General features: G+C 34.7%; 1 protein-coding gene across 4 annotated transcripts in view; it reads right to left on the reverse strand.

Moving 5' to 3' along the window:
* Positions 1-17848, reverse strand: part of LOC132692483 (uncharacterized) — a 176441-nt gene that overhangs the window by 42139 nt on the left and 116454 nt on the right. For all 4 annotated transcript variants that reach the window (XR_014137528.1, XR_013554917.2, XR_009616376.3 and 1 more), the window contains 2 exons: positions 13793-13881; positions 12367-12552 (listed from right to left, as the gene is read on the reverse strand). The gene's annotated coding sequence lies outside the window, so the exon portion shown is untranslated. The remainder of the gene's footprint in view (positions 1-12366; positions 12553-13792; positions 13882-17848) is intronic.

Here is a 17848-nt window from a genome sequence, read left to right on the forward strand (position 1 = left end):
ATGAAAAATTCTGGAAATGGAATAATAGAATATGCATTACTCTAATACTCATAAATAGAAAGAATATAAATTCCCAAAATTTTACACCTTAGTAACCTGATCTTAGTTCATTTAGACCAGCTTATAGACTTCTCTATGATGATAGAAATGTTCTATATCTGCCATCCAACATGGTAAGTAGTAGTCATAGGTGGTTGTTGAGCATTGAAATCTGGGTAGCATTTCAAAGGACTTATTTCTAAATTTTATTTATTTCTAATTAAAATTTAAATTTGTGTAGCCACATGTAGAACACGGCCAGAACAGGTCTAGACAAAGAGATTTGCACATATGTCAGACAAAAAATAAATTGTCTTCATCAACTTGATGAGAATGGGACTGGGGATGGGAATTCACTTTACCAAAGTTTTGTTTTTTTCCAATTTTTTTTTAAGTCTGAATTGCTGTCCCCTTGAAAGAAAAGACAGAACTTCTTCCAGACCATGGGAATGGAACACTTTTCCATTTTCTTGTGTCCTCTTCAATTTCTTTCACAAGTGTTCTATAGTTTTCAGACTATAGAACTTTTATCTCTGTAGTTAGGTTTATTTTCCATTCATTCAGAGTTAAATGATCAGCCTAGAATGATAGGCCCTTTTGTGCTTTACGCTGAATATAAAACTTAAAAAACAAAACCAAAAGATACAAAAATGCTGATTTGAAGAGGAACATGCATCCCAATGTTTATAGCAGCACTATCAACAACAGCCAAATTATGGAAAGATGTCCATTGACTGACGAATGGATAAAGAAGATGTGGTATATATATACAATGGAATACTACTTGGTGATGGAAAAGAATGAAATCTTACCATTTGCAACAATGTGGATGGAACTAGAGGGTATTATGCTAAGTGAAATAAATAAGTGAGAGAAAGACATATATCATATGATTTCACTCATATGTGGAATTTGAGAAACACAACAGATGAACATAAGAGAAGGGAGGGAAAAATAAGATAAAAACAGAGAGGGAAGAAAACCAGAAAAGACTATTAAATACAGAGAACAAACTGAGGTTTGTTGGAAGGGAGGTGGTTGGGGGATGGGTTAAATGGGTGATGGCCATTAGGGAAGGCACTTTTTGGGACGAGCACTGGGTGTCATATGTAAGACATGAATCACTGGGTTCTACTCCTGAAACCAAGACTACACTGTATGGTAATCAACTTGAATTTAAATAAAAAAATTAAATTAAAAAGAACCTAATAAACAAAAAAGCAGTAATAAATGCTAAGAATAATACCAGAACCAAAAACAACAGATCATTCTGAGATTTATATTTCCTTATATTTTTCTTAGAGATTGATGTCAATTATTCATTCATTCTTGGTAACGTGCCCTCCATACTTTCATATAATTTGCACATATCTTGTCAATGAAAAATCACTTTTATGGCTACCATGTTTTCTTTTATTATCTTCTCTTCATAAAGGCAAAACTCTAAGAGCTTGTAGTTCCTCTTTACGGGCTTCAGTCCCCTGCTTTGGTCTTATTCCTATCACTTCTGTAATATTTTTAAACTATTTTGCAAAGTCCAAAATTCACATATCTTATTATTCTCCAGCTTTACCCTCCCAAAATATAAATCACTCTAGGGTGACTTGACATAGCCTGTTCATTTTTAAGAACATTAGGACTCTCTCCTTCAGCCCTTTTCTGTCTCTCTACAAATAAAATATCTATTCTGATGTCTGATTTTATTCAGACTAAGTGATAACAGCAACACCAGTCTTAAAGCCAAAGGAAATTTAACCTTGAAGGGATAAAAAGGAACACCATATAAGTTAATAATTTCTTCAATTGGAAAAAATAGAAAAATGGCTAGAATTAGAAACTGAACAGCAGTGTTCTAGTTTCTTTTTGTCCCCACCAGGAGACTCAGTTATCAAAAAGAAAGTAAAGAGCTTACCAGTTGAACTATTTTTTTTTTTTTTTTTTGTGAATGAGTTGCAGTGAAGGTGTACAGATAGTGGAAATCATTATTAAACTTTGCTCCTATTTCAGGTTTGATAGCCTTTATGATTTATTGCAGAAAGACTTCATCTATTCCCTGCACTTGGCAAATAGGTCTGCAGTGTGTTATCTATTAAAGACATCACTACGGTTCTTTCTTCTAGTATTCTAATCTATATTCTCTTGATCATCTACTATTTCTAAATAATAAGTATTGTGTTTTTGAGAATCAGCATCCACAATCATGTATTCCTGTCAGAGCCACCTTGAGAACACACAATGCATTCCAATACAAGATTAATGACCATGCTCATTAACAGATAGCATTATTTTGGCATGAATCAGATGAATATAACCATTTGAATAACACTTTCACAATTATATAAGAACAACAGGAATTAACCTTTGAAAACTTTAAAAAGTAGTTATCATCATGGTATTAAGAATGAAAGAGGAATTTAATGACAAACATATTTTCTCAGTGAACAGTCCTTCTTATTTCAGATTTCACTATGCATTAAATTCCATTTACCCCCAACTTTCCAGTTTACAAATACCAGTGAAGCTGGTCATTGTTGGAAGTGGAGTTAGATAACTAAATTCTCTTGTATAAGGTACAATATTAACAAACATAATTCTAAATTCTAATTCAGCATAGTATAGTGAGATTTCTTTGATTTTTGCTATGTCTTAACACTTTTTATTTAATAATCTGTATTTGTGTGAAATTCTTAGTTTATATACATATATAGAGACTGTTCTTCAATCATACATTCTTTTGCTTTGTTTTATTTTTTTTCTTAGTACTTGTCTGAGACTAGCAACAAAGTAAAGAAACAAAAGGTAATCAATTAAAATTATCCGTGTACTCCTGAGTTTCTCTGAGTTAAACGTTTAACTCAGAGAAATGTACTTTGATTTTTTTTTAAAAGATTGCTGTGAATATTATCAACAAAAATCAGAGGAAAGAAAAAGCTCCAAGCTGGTGTGATTACAACACACCATTAGTGAGTCAAGTTTCCCATCTTTGACTGCCAAAGGTGTAAATGAGCATCTGAGGGTAGTGCTAATTACAGCAATCTAAAGACAGAAACTGCTGTTCCTAAGTCTAGGAAGCAAAGCGAGATCCAACATTGATTTCCAAAGTGTGTAATTTTAGAACTCCTTCCTGTGATACTCTGTGTTTGATCTTTCTAATAATGGTTCACATATAAATCACCCATCTAAAACATTTCATTTAAAATTGTTTTAAGTCATTTACAAATACCAATTTGTAGCTAATATTTATGTAAAGATATTTTTAATTATTAATGTCCTTTGGTACATTATCTGATGGACCAAGTTAACTGTGTATTCAAAATAATTTCACTGATAGCCTTTCAAAAAAATCAAAATACTGAAAGGAGCCTTTAATAAATTTGATGAAGTATTGAGTTTCAGATATGGACGGTAGATGTGGATTTTGAGGGTAAGGAATTGGCATTGTTGAAGTATATCAGCATAAGAAAGCAGCATGCTGTAGTATAGAGTAAAACATGAGCTCATGAAATAAAGTGCCTGAATAAGTTATTTATTTCCTTTGAGTCCCAAGTTGGTTTTTTTTAGTTTATTTATTTATTTTGAGAGAGAGAGAGAGAAAGAGAGAGCAAGGGAAGGGCAGAGAGAGAGAGGGAGAGAGAGAATCCCAAAAGGCTGTCAGTACAGAATCAAATGCATGGCTCAATCTCACAAACTGTGAGATCATTACCTGAGCTGAAATCAAGATCAGATGCTTAACCAACTGAGCTACTCAGGCACCTCGAGCCTCAAGTTTCTAAGTAGCAAATAAAGACAAGAATATTTTAATATGAGATTGTTATGAGGATGAAATAAATTATTATATGTATAATATTGAGGAAAAATCCCTCACATGTAATATTTTTTTTTGTTACTTTTATCATGGTTCTTGAATCTTTGATAGTTTCTTCTATCCTGACTCATTCTCTCCTCTTTGAAATCATGTTAACTTTTCCTATCCTACAGCCGTATTCTATTGACCTGAAGGATGTCTCATGCTCTTTTTTTCTTTTACAGACAAACTTCTTAAAAAATATCTTGCAGTTTTTATCACCAATTATAGTAGGTTCCATACATTTTCACATTAAATTGTGTGACTATAATTATATATAATTAACATATAATTATGGATATTTATAAATATGGACTTACAATATCCTAAATTTTTTGCCCTGATTGGCTTCACTGAATTGTTTGAACATCTTCACAGATCAGTGAATTTAGAACTTGTTATTGTTTTTCATGGCTATATAATTACAGTACCATAATTTCCCAATACCTTAGTGAATATGCTACATTTTTTTCTGTTTTTATTTGCACCTCTCCCCCTTCATTGGAAAAGAAGTATGGGATAGTGCTTTGGGTCAGAAGCTCTAAATCTAGACTGCTAGAGGGCAAATATTGACCCTGCTCCTTAATAGTTGAGTAACCTTGGATAAATCGCTTACTTGTGATAAGCAGAACTTGTTATTGGACACTGTAATGAATAAACCTTATTACCCCATAATATTTCCAAATCTGAGCCAGGCTTCTGGAGGGAATAATTTAAAGGATAGGTTAATCTCCAAGAGGAAGGATTCTGAAATACCAATGCAAGTGTATACAATACATGTATCATATTTTCCATTAGTATACACTGAGAGAAAGAGGAATATCCAGAATAAATATAGGTATATCAAGTTTGAACCGATGTCAGGGAATTTAAAAAATGCAAAACAAGAGCAAAAACAAAACATTATAGTCCTCCGTGAGTACAGAGGTGATTGGATACCAGATAATAAAATAAATCTTAAACCAATTTTGTCTTATAGGGGTTATTGTCCTTCTTTAGGAATGCCTATTTGGCATGGATATTCTTAGCACCTGGTAGAGCCTCCCATGAATCCTTGATCTGAAGAGTAAAGAGCCATTGGGGGAGGAGAAGCTAAGTGTAAGTGCTTAATCTGTACTCATTACGTGGCCAATATAGTAAATCAAAACCAGTGATATATCCCAAATGCATGCTAGGTATTTGTAACAACCTCAGAGACAACAGATACAAGAGTGATGGGATTCCATACTCCCTTTAAATTAACTCTTCTTACTACTGCAAAGGAAGGGTAAACCATGGTATATACTGTTGAATAACTAAAGCGTATCAAGGAGCAGCTCCAGTCACAGTTGTGATATAGGAGGTGTTAACTTTATTTTAATAGATTACATATCTTCTAGGTCTAATGTGTGGATCTTTCTCTGGATCTCTTCTTTTTAATCTCCTTCAGTAAAGAGGATCAAAAGCATATTCGCTGTGGATGAATAGTATACACATATATATTTATTTACCTTTTGCCAAGGATTAAGTTATATCCCCTGCTTTCTGTCACAATAGAGTTCAAAGGAAACTTAAGTGTCTTGACATTTACCAAGAAGAATATACTGGTCTATTGTATTGATGACAGAAAATGGCAAGTACTCTGAATAATCTGGAGTATATACCAGAAAGTTTAGTGGTATTGTATTTTAGATAAAATTTTTGGTGCCCAAAGATCTGGACATTCTGAGATACTCCCTCCAAGGTAAAGAATGAACATGTTTTCTACACCAGAAAAGAAGGGTAGCTTCAGGTAGGTCTCTTAGGGTTTGGAATGCCAGTTTCCATTATACTTAGAAATACAGCTCCAAGCGTTAAATGGGTATGTTACTATTGCCACTGTAACAATCACCACAAAATGAGTGGCTTAAAGACTTATCTTACAGCCCCAAATCATTGTTGTTGGGTTAAAGTCAAGGTGTTAGCAGGGCTGGTTTCTTCTGAACCTACTGGGAAGAAAATCTGTTTTCTTACATTTCTCAGCTTTCCAAGATCACTTGCATTCCTTGGCTCCTGACCCTATTCCTAGCATCATTCTAACATCTTGACTCCCTGTCACAACTTCCACTACTGACTTTGATCTTCCTGCCTCCTTCTTATAAAGACTCCATGATCTTAAATAATCCAGAATAATCTTCTCATCTCAGGATCCTTAACTTGAAGGATCTGCAAGCTTCATTTTGGTTTGTAAAGTAACATAACCACAGGATCTAGGGATTAGGATGTGGACATCGACCACAGTGTGTAACTCAGAGGACTGCCATTTTAGGTGAAGCCGAGAAAAAAAAAGTACATTGAAAATGTACAAACTTCAGTATAGGCTGCTCTGTCATTTGTGGCATATGATTGAGGATACCCTTGCCACATTGGTAAAGTTTTAGAAGCCTAATAATCTGGGGCATGAGAGGTTATCCCCTGTGAAATAAAAGGCAAGTTACTATACCTAACACCCACTATCAGTAAGATTCACAGTGATGTTTGGGCCCCTCAGAATTTTGGAAGCAGCATTTACCCAACTGTAATACTTCTCAGACTTATTTATTGAGTGTCTCAGAAATAGCCAGATTGAAGTATAGCCCTGAGCAGGAGAGATTTCTGAACAAATCCTCAACATTATAAATCAAGGCCATGCTCTCTCCATCAAACTATTTTGAAAAATCACTCCTAGCATACTATGTCACCTACCTAGGTGACATTGAGGATCTGGTCATGAAAAAGTGTTGATGTGACTGGAGCACCCCGTCCTTAACTGGGTGTTAACAAGTCTACAAAACATAACATTGCATAGGCGGGGAAGCAATCTACCACATTATAGGAGTGGCACATTCTCAGCTGAAGTCCAGGTGGTTCAGATGGCGTGAATAAATCATTCGTACAGATGGCATCAATGATTATGTCACATATGTCTGTTGCACTGATACCCTTTAACTCAAACCTGTTTTCTCCCAGGAATCCCCTGTAGCTAATTAAAAGAAGAGAAAAACACAGGTTTGGTTCAAAGATGGATTCAAATAATCTGTGCTGTCCTGGCTGAAAATGGAAGCGCTGCCATATTTTAAACACACCTAGGAGTGCCCCTGAAATATAAGAGTTAAAGAAAATTTGTTCTATGGAGAAAGCTGTAAGTGTACACTCGGGTATTTACTTTGTATGGAGATAAGAGACCTGAGTTATAGAAACACACGTGCTTCTAGAAAAGTATGAAGGGACTGAATAGCTGTTCAGGATCCTTAAGAAAACAGTGTTAGATCACAGAAAATGAGTTGGAGGAGAGTCCTGAAGGAAAGGGCACTAAATATATAGATCCATAGAAGAAGTTGCCATTGTTAGAGACTAAGATTTAATAAGGTAGACTGGTCTTATTACTGGTGATCATCTGGGCTTCATTTTACATCTGAATAAGCATCTCTACAAGTGGGCTAAAAGAACCTGTGTTTTAAAATTTCTCGGGGCACCTGGGTGGCTCAGTCGGTTAAGCGTCTGACTTCAGCTCAGGTCACGATCTTGCCCTCTGTGAGTTCGAGCCCCGCGTCGGGCTCTAGGCTGACGGCTCAGAGCCTGGAGCCTGCTTCCAATTCTGTCTCTCTCTCTCTCTCTCTCTCTCTGCCCCTCCCCCGTTCATGCTCTGTCTCTCTCTGTCTCAAAAAATAAATAAACGTTAAAAAAAATAAAAAATAAAATAAATAAAATTTCTACATTAATGGATAGTAAGATAAGCATAACTAAGGGTTTGGGAATGTCTGCCTTATATAATGCAATTTCTTGAGCACTTCCTGTTCTAATTACCCTCTTCAGGATAAAATTTATTTGTAGATTTGATAGGTCTCTCATTTTTTAACTATGATGGTGGGAACTGTTAGCAGTACACTAGATGTGTTTGATAATATAAAGTAAGTTGGGAGTCTTATCACTTAACTTGAGAAATATACCTCTATTAATATAGCAGGGCATAAATGTGTTGTTTTAACAGTTGTATTAATTATAATTTATGTAGCAAAATGTATCCACTTACTGTTATAATTCAATGGCTTTTTAGGATATTCACAAAGTTGTGCAACCATTACCACAATCTACTTTTGGAACATTCTGATCATCCCAGACACAACTAGCCAAGATATAAAAGTTAGATAATCATTCGTCAGTTGATGGACATTTGGGCTCAACATGGATAGAACTGGAGGCAATTATGCCAAGTGAAATAAGTCAGTCAGAGAAAGGCAAATAACATATGATTTCACTTACACATGGAATTTGAGAAACTTAACAGAGACCATAGGGGAAGGGAAGGAAAAAGAAGTTACAGAGAGGAAAGCAAACCATAAGAGACTCTTAAATACAGAAAACAAACTAAGGGTTGATGGGGTAGGGGAGGTGGGTGATGAACATTGAGGAGGGCACTTGTTGGGATGAGCATTGAGTGTTGTAGGTAAGTGATGATTCACAGGAATCTACTCCTGAAGCCAAGACTACACTGTATGTTAGCTAACTTGTCAATAAATAAATAAATAAATAAAAAGTTATATAATCAGTGATAAATCATGTTGTTAGTGTATAACCCCTTGAGATGGATAATCACTATGGTATCCTTCTCAATTTGCATCTGATGTAGTCATCAGTAGACATCAGAAAAATCCAAATTGGGATAATCTACTAAATAACTGGCTAGTTACTATGCAAAACTGTCTAAGTAATGAAATATAAGGAAAGGCTGAAGAACTGCCACAAATTGCAAGGTGTTTAATTCAGTGGGGGATCCTACTTTATACCCTGAGACAGAAAAAGATTAGTGGAAAAATGTACAAAATCCGACTTAGTTCTGTACTTTAGTTGATAATATTGTACTAAGATTAGTTTCTTAGCTTTGCTCTATGTTCTGTGAAAAACGTATTTCTTGTTGTTATTGACACAAAAGGAAGGCAAGTGAAATGTATATTGGAAATCTCTGGACTATTTTTTTTTAACAGCTTTAAGATAAGATTCTCATACCATAAAATTAAACCATTCAAAAGTGTGCAATGTTTGAGGATTCCAATTTTCCACTTTCTTGTCAATATTTGTTATTGCTGTCTTTTTCATTCTAGCCATCCTAGTGAGTGTGATCGAGATTTCCATTTCCCTAGTGACCAGTGATATTGGGCATTTCTTCATTTGCTCATTGGCCAGTCGCACATCTTCTTGGGAGAAATATCTATTGAAATGCTTCTTCCATTTTTTAATTGGAAGTTATTTAATGCCCTCTGGATACTAGTCCCTTACCTAATAAGTAGTTTGCAAATGTTTTCTTCTATTACATGGGTTACTTCTTTCATTTTTTTGATGGTGTCTATTGAATCACAAAAGTTATTAATGCTAATGAAGTCTACTTTTTTCATGTGTTGCTTGTGTTTATGGTATTTAATCTACATAATCATTGTCTAATCCAAGTTCGTGAAGGTTTATTCCTATGTTTTCCTCTAAAATTTTATATTTTCAATTCTTAAATGTAGATCTATCATCCATTTGGGGTTAAAATTTTTGTGTGATTCAAGGTGGAAACTAAATTCATTCTTTTTGCATGTAGATATCCAGCTGTCCTGGCACCATTTGTTGACGACACTCATTTTCTCCATTGAATTGTCTTGGTATCTGAACTTGAAAGTAAATTGCCCATATATTAGGAGTTTATTTCTTGGTTCTCAATTCTCTTACATTAATCTATATATCTATCAGACCAGTACCACACTGCCTTGGTTACTATAACTTTATAGTCGTTTTTGAAATTGGAAAGTTTAATTCATTCTTTTTTTTTTCAAGATTATTTTCATTATTCTAAGTCACTTGCACTTCATTATTTATTTTAGAATCAGATTGTCAATTTATTCAAGGAAAAAAATGAGCAAAGATTTTGGCTGTGATTGCACTGAATCTGTACATCAATTTGGAGAGTGATCATATTAAAGTCTTATGATACATGAACATGAGTTATCTTTCCATTAGCTATTTTTTAATTTCTTTCAATAATGTTTTGTAGTTTTAGTGTATAAATTTTGCTTCTTTTTAAAAACTTACTTCTGAGTCTTATTTTTTATATTATTATAAATGGAATTGTTTCCTTAATTTTATTTTTGGATTGTTCATTGCTAGTGTATCAAAATATATAGATTTTGGGGGCACCTGGGTGGCTCATTTGGTTAAGTATCCAACACTTGATTTTGGTTTGGGTCATTATCTCACAGTTCATGAGATTGAACCCTATACTGGGTTCTGTGCTGACAGCATGGAGCCTGCTTGGGATTCTCTCTCCCTCTCTCTCTCTACACCTCCCTCACGTAATAAATAAATGTTTAAAAAAATATATAGAGATTTTTATATATTGATCTTGTACTTTTCCATGTTGCTGAACTTGTTAATTTGTTATAATAATTTTGGGCAGATTCCTTAGAATTTTTTACATACAAGGTGATGTCCTTTCAAATAAAATAGTTTTATTTCATTATTTCCAATACTAACACCTTTAATTTGTTTTCTTGACTAATTACCCTTGTGTTGAATAGAAATGATGAAAGTATGTATTCTCCATGTTGAATAGAAATGATGAAAGTTGGGGCACCTGGGTGGCTCAGTTGGTTAAGCATCCGACTTCGGCTCACGTCATGATCTCACAGTTTGTGAGTTCGAGCCCCGCGTTGGGCTCTGTGCTGACAGCTCAGAGCCTGAAGCCTGCTTCTGATTCTGTGTCTCCCTCTCTCTGCTCCTCCCCTGCTCATGCTGTGTCTCTCTCTCTCTTCTTTGAAAATAAATAAAAACATTAATTTTTTTTAATTATGAAAATATGTATCTGTTTATTCCTTATCTTAGGAAGAAAATATTGAGTCTCACTATTAAATATGATATAGATTCTCTTCATCAAGTTGAAGAAATTTCCTTCTATTACTAGTTTGTTTATATTTTTATTGTGAGAGGATTTTGTGTTTTATCAAATGTATTTTCAGTGTCTATTTACATGATTAGGTACTTTTTGTCTTTTATTATGTTCATATAGTATATTACATTAATTGATTTTTTTATGTCAAGCACCCTAAAAATGTTCATGTTCTAATCCGTGGGATCTAGTAAAAGCGAATTGCAGATATAATTAAGTTGAGAAGGTTGAGATGGGGAGATTTTCCTAACATTATCCATGTGGTATATATCCAAGGTAATGACAAGGATCTTTATCAGGGAAAGGAAACAAGAGAAGCAGATAAAGAGACATGATGGTGGAAACAGAAATCATAGTTAGAGAAAGATCGAAAGATGTTATGCCGCTAGCTTTAAAGATGAAGAATAGGGAATTGAGCCAAAGAATATTATTAACAGTTTGTAGAAGCTAGAAAAGACAAGGGATGTATTTTCCTCTAGAGCCTCCAGAAGCAACATAGCTCTGCCAACACCTTGATTTTTGCCTGGGGAAATCCGTTTTGTTCTTCTGACTTCAAATTGTGGATAATAAATTTGTGTTATTTAAAGCCACTGTATCTTGTGTTAATCTGTTACGGCAGCAATGTAACACTAATGCAATATTTTTTATATAAGAATTTGTTTCCCTTTTCTAAGTTTTAATCTAATTTGTGGGATATAATTGTTGTTTCCCTTTTGTAAGTTTTAATCTAATTTGTGGGATATAATTGTTCATATTATCCTTTTATAATCCTTTTTTTTAAATTTCTGTAATTCAATACTTAATTTTTTTTCCCTTGATCATTTTTTGTTTGTTTGTTTGACAATTCAGGTATCCTTTTATCCTTGGTAATTCTAGCTAATGATTTGTCCATTCTGTTCATTTTTTCAAAGAATCAAATTTCTTTTTGTGAATTTTCTCTATTATTTATCTATACTCTTTTTAATTTGCATCCATTCTAATCTTTATTATTTCATTCTGTTTATTTGCTTGGGGTTTAGCTGCTCTTCTGTTGTTAGTTTCTTAGGGTGGAATGCTGTTATTTATCTGAGACTTTTCTTCTCTTTTTTTTATTTTTTAAAAATTTTTTTAATGTTTATTTATTTTTGAGACAGAGAGAGACAGAGCATGAACGAGGGAGGGTCAGAGAGAGGGAGACACAGAATCCGAAACAGGCTCCAGGCTCTGAGCCATCAGCACAGAGCCCGACGCGGCGCTCGAACTCACGGACCGCGAGATCATGACCTGAGCCGAAGTCGGCCGCTTAACCGACTGAGCCACCCAGGCGCCCCTAGACTTTTCTTCTCTTAACATAGGCTTTTGCAGCTACAAATTTTCCTCTAAGAATTGCTTTAGCAGTCCCTCACAAATTTAGCATGTTGCACTTTCATTTTATTCATTTCAAGACATATTTAATTTGCCTTTTGTTACTTCATTGTCCCTGGGGTTATTGAAGATGTGATAATTTCTACATATTCGTGAATTTCCCAGATTACATTCTGTTGTTGATTTCTGACTTAACTACATTGTAGTAGAAAAACTGTACCTTTGCATCTATTACATGGTAGTTCTTGAAATTAATTTCTCCTCATTTCTCAAGTTTGGTGGGTTTTGTTGTATTTGTTTATTGTTTTTTTTGTTGTTGTTGTTGCTAATTGTGGGCTGTCTCTTTGCCAATGATCAGGCAGAGTTTCAAACTTGTGATCTTCTCAGCTCTTTCCTGAGCCTGCACCTAATGAAAAGGCAAAAGTCAAACTGACTGCAAAACACAAGCTGACACCCTATCAACACCCCCACTAAGGTGGGTTATGTATAATATTCTTCACACGCTCATGGCTGCCTAAGAACAAAAAGCAAGAGAGATACAAATGCTAACTGATAATGACTGTAGTCATGCTGGACATGAAACCCCACTATAGTTTGTAACTGTCTTAATGATTTACAAGAAAAACAAAATCTTAATAGTAGGCAGGACTCCAAAATCCTATAGACTCATTTTCCAATAGCCCTGATGTCATCTTCACCTCCTCAGGAAAAAAAAAAAAAATACAACAGCCCTGTATAATCAGTCACTCCTCACAATCACAATGCAGTTCTTTCTGCCCACAGGCCTGTCTCTGTGTGGTAATAAAAACACCGTTCTGTGTCATAAAGCACCTCAAGAATTCTTTCTTGACTGGTGCACTCACGACTCCACATCATACCTTTCCCTGGGCATGCATGGTGACTTTCGAATTTCTCCCAAATGTGGAGTTGTTTTGAATGTCCTAGTCATTAATGTGGGATTCCCAAAAGTGTGTGTGTGTGTGTGTGTGTGTGTGTGTGTGCGCGTGCGGGGGGGGGGGGGGAAGGGGGCTGGTTAGGTAGGAAAGAGAGAAATGAAGGAGGAGAAAATGGGCACTGCCTCCTTAAAACCCCTGGATGTCACTTCAGTGGGAGGAGAGGCTTGCAACAGTAGAGGGAGGTGCAACGACAATGGCTGCCAGCCCTTTAGTCTATGTCTGAAATGAAAGCAACATCAACAATCAGAACACAGATCCCCAATATTTTGAGGCAGGTCCTTTTTGCTCATTCTGGCTCCCATAATGCAATTTTCATGCATGCTCTTCCAGGAACAAGGGCACAGCTACCTGCCACAAGAGTAGGGTGTGGGGAATGGATAGCTGTTGCCAACCCAGGGGTTGAAATTGACTAAAAACCTCAATTTACCTTCTAAGCTCTCCCTGGAATTTGAAACTTTTAATAGACCCCAGAGTTCCAAAATAGTTATTTCAGACAGATTCTAGTGTGCAATTTCTGTCTACATGGGGACAGAATCTTTTATTTCTTGTTCCAGTATTTTCCCAGAATTTTAAAATTTTTATCTTTTAAACATCAACATTAGAATTTTCTGGGGCGCCTGGGTGGCTCAGTCGGTTAAGTGACCGACTCTTGGTTTTGGCTCAGGTTGTGATCATGGGTTCCAGCCTCACATTGGGTTCTGTGCTGGCAGCGTGGATCCTGCTTGGGATTCCCATTCTCTTCCTCTCTCTGCACCTCCCCTGTTTGCTCGCTCTTCTCCCTCGAAATAAATAAACATTAAAAAATATTACCTAGGAATCTACATTTATTATCTTAGTACTATCCACCCCCAGACGAAAATTTAAAATAAATCAGGAAAATAAGAACTTCTTTGAATTAAGGTTGAACCTTACTGCTAATGCCACCACTGAAGATTTTTTGACCTAACAGACTTTAATTTGTTTAGAGGCCAGAAGTTACCTACCTCTTCTTTATACTTCCCACAACTCGAGTCCCTTTCTTCCAATTTCATTGTTGATTTGCTTAAAATTTGCTCCTTCTTGTTCTGACTTGCATTTACCAAAACTTCAATTTACCTGAAAAACTGCCCTATGTTATCCCAGCTGTTCCTAATGGGCTTTACATTCTATTACTTATGCATTGGCATAACATACTGGGTGGGTGAAATGTGATTGACTCTTAGTGACAATGGTTGGCAAAGATTATCCCTAAATGATTCGAATGCTTTGAAACCATAATTATATCTACATGTTGGCACTGCTTCCACTTTTTTTATTGTTTTTATTTTTTTTAAGAAACAATTATTGCTTTAAAAGTGTTCCAGCAATTATCCATCCATTCATTCCTTTAAAAAAAATGAAAAGAAATACCATGTGTTGGACACATTTTGGAGGAAACAGAAGTGCGTACTGCCTAATTTTTGCTATTGAAGTGATCTTTCAAATTTCTTTCTAATTTTGGGATTATGCTCAGAGACTTGTCAACTGAAAGATGTAACTATCAGTGCAATATGTGTGTGTGTGTGTGTATACACTCACAATCAGTACAATGTGTGCGTGTGTGTGTGCATGTGTGTGTGTGTGTGTGTGCATGTGTGTGTACACTCACGCAGATGCTAGTTATGTAGCAGTTTCTTGCACTCCCAGAGATTCTTACTAGCTCTAAGAATGGAGAACAACATGTTTTTAGAACAAAATAAAGGTCCCCCTCATTGGATTTAGGGCAGTTATGAAAGTAGAAATAATCTGCCCACTGTTGTAGACTTCTAATTTAGTAAATTAGAAGTTATTTCTTCTAAAAACTTTACTAGCAAACAGGGTGAAGTACTTCTAGGTATTGACTTTTTAATAACCTGTACTTTGTATATTTATAGCATAAAGTAGTACTTATAGGTTATTAGGATGATTTCCAGTTATAATATTTTTTCTTACATACAAAACATGTCAGGGCAGGCACAAAAAGAAAAAGTTATAAAGAAATTGTCTTGAAAGTAACCAAATTATAAATTATACTTCTATTTTATCCTTCACTCATCGAAGGAATTTATCAAAAGCCTACTATTTATGAACCTTTCTTCTGTGCCAAGAAAAAAAATAGGAAAGGCAAGAATACAGGCTATATCTTAGCTATTTAAAATTACAATGCACTAGGATTGATGAAAGAGGCACACACACTAAGAATGCAAAGGAAGGCCAGTTAAAAATAAATGCCATAAATATGGTTCAGACAGTAATTGTTAAAAGAATTCAAATGAGTATAGGGCCCTCAACTGTCATCAATTTATTTATCCAAGTCTTTTATTTTATTCCAAGTCCTTAATTAGAATGCTGTTTTGTAACACATCCTATTTTTCTTAACAAAAAAAAAAAAAAAAAAAAAAAGAATAAATAAATAAATAAATAAGTAGTTTCTCCCCAGGACTTATTCAGAGCAGCCCGATGTCAAAAATCTATGTAAATGAATTTTCTCATCTGTCAAGGGCTTCCTTCCTTTAGAGAGAATTTTTTTTTTCTTGAATGTTCCCAATTTAATCAAAGGAAAGCTTTGAATTGCCATCTATAGTTACATTTCTCTTCTTGATTTTTTTCACTGCTCATGGAAATAACTCAGATTTTAATTATACAATTCATTTTATACAAACCGAGTTAGCTCTTTGAGTGTGTTTTCTAGATGAGAAATGAAGATATCTGATGAACCCTTGTCCTCATTAGCTTTTAAATATTTCCTTTGACTTTTTTATATTTTACCAAAAGAATGAAATATGCATTTCATGACCCCTTAATATGATAGATGCTCAGTACGTTTTTCATTTTATCAATATTCCATTGATTTTAATATGGAGTAATGTTTAACTTTTAGTTTGAACTAACAACTTTTAAAAACAGAGATTATGTTTTAAAGAGCACATGCTGAGGTATCTAGCCATATTATGCTAATTTTATTTCCAAATGGGGATAAATTTAGCACATAATTAGCACTTTTTATGTATTCCCCCAATGGATTCAACAGGTTAAGCTGTTTATCAGTGCAGGGTTGTGGGGGTTTATTTGTGTGTGTTTTTCTATATAGCCTTTAGGTTATTATCAAATAGAATGATTTCAAGTATACTTCGTGTAATACTTTTTAGGATAAATGTGGTGAAATAAGGACATTAACATCTATCAAACACTGACAACATGCCACATATTGTTGTCATCACTTATTGCTTAAGATGGTTTTATTTGTGAATAACAGAAAATCTCAATTATATTTAAACTGAAGAAAAATGTATTACCTCCATAACATAAAGTCTAGAGTTACGGTGGTTCCAGCAATAGTTAATTAGATGATCAATGATAACAGAAAGAATCTCAGCCTCTTTCTGCCATTTTTAGTTTGATTTTATCTGTCGCCCATCCCAAGATGGCTGTAATATCCCTAGGCATTATATCCAGACATTTAACAAATCTGCAAAGAAAATATGACTTATAGAGATTCAGTTTTAGGGGAAAAGAAACTTTCCCATAACTCCTCTGCATATTGCCCTCCATATTTGCTGCCTGGAATTGGGTCAGATACTTAGGCCTACACTAGTCACTGGCAACCAAATGCAAGTACCATGATTGGATTAGAACAATTAGATATTATTATTAATTCTGGAAAAAGGATTTACTTCGTCAAAGCACATTTTCTTGTGGAGAAGTGTAAATATCTGTACAGTATTGAGCTTCAGTGAAAGGAGGGAACACGTAAATGACGGAGTTACTGTAAATAGATGTGTGCTATAGTAATTAACAATACCGTAAATCTCTTCATCTAATCTTCCTATGAGCTCTAAAATGTAGGTTGTTCACAATATCGAAACTGAGACTTGAAAGATAGAATTTTTCCCAAATAATAAGTCTATAAAATTACTGGACTGGGATTGAAAACTTTGTTCAGCCCAAAGCCTCATTTCTTTCCGCCAAACCAATGGATGTTAATCTAGAAAGGAATAATCCCAAAATGTGTTAAAGTAGATCCAATTTACCTAAGTGTTATTGTGATAAAAAATCATGCATGAGCTAATCCTAGGTAAACCTCAAAAGTTTGTGAAGTTTTTCTTCTGCTTTTTCCAGCTCTTCTTTTCTAAAATCATTTACCAATTAAATCTTCAGGCAGGAAATGTGTTTATTTTATGCCAAAACAAATCAAGCAAACAAATAGCCCTATATATTTTTTGGACTCAGTTTGTATTCAGAATGTTTAAAGGAGAAACAAAAGATCTAACACCTTAAGTTGCATCAGCAAAAGCATAAAAAATTGATGAAGATAAAATTTTGTGTCTACTCACTGATAATTTAAGAGTGCTCCAGGGATGAGAGGATTAATATCATGCTTTAGTCAAAATAATTAAAGCTGGAAAATAATCAAGGATCAGGCTTGCTGAGTCTTTCAAATTGAAAAAGACCTGCCAAGACTGATCTTTTCTATTTGGGAGTTTAAATATGTTGGATCTAATTACAAGCAAAAGCAGGATACAAAGACTGAGGATGAAAGCAATTTAGGGAAGGTGTTTTCTTCTGTAAACGTCAAACCTCAGGAAAATATAAGAAACATAATATGAAGTGAGGCCTTTGCTAAGGCATTAAATCAAACATACATCCAAGGATCACATGCCAGATGGAACAGATTGAGGTGGTAAGCTTTCATGTTTATTATTTTAAAAATAAGCAGGAGGCTGGTGTGTGTGTGTGTGTGTGTGTGTG

The sequence above is a fragment of the Panthera onca genome, chromosome B1 (assembly GCF_046562875.1).
Source record: "Panthera onca isolate mPanOnc1 chromosome B1, mPanOnc1 haplotype 2, whole genome shotgun sequence".
Lineage (NCBI taxonomy): Eukaryota > Metazoa > Chordata > Mammalia > Carnivora > Felidae > Panthera > Panthera onca.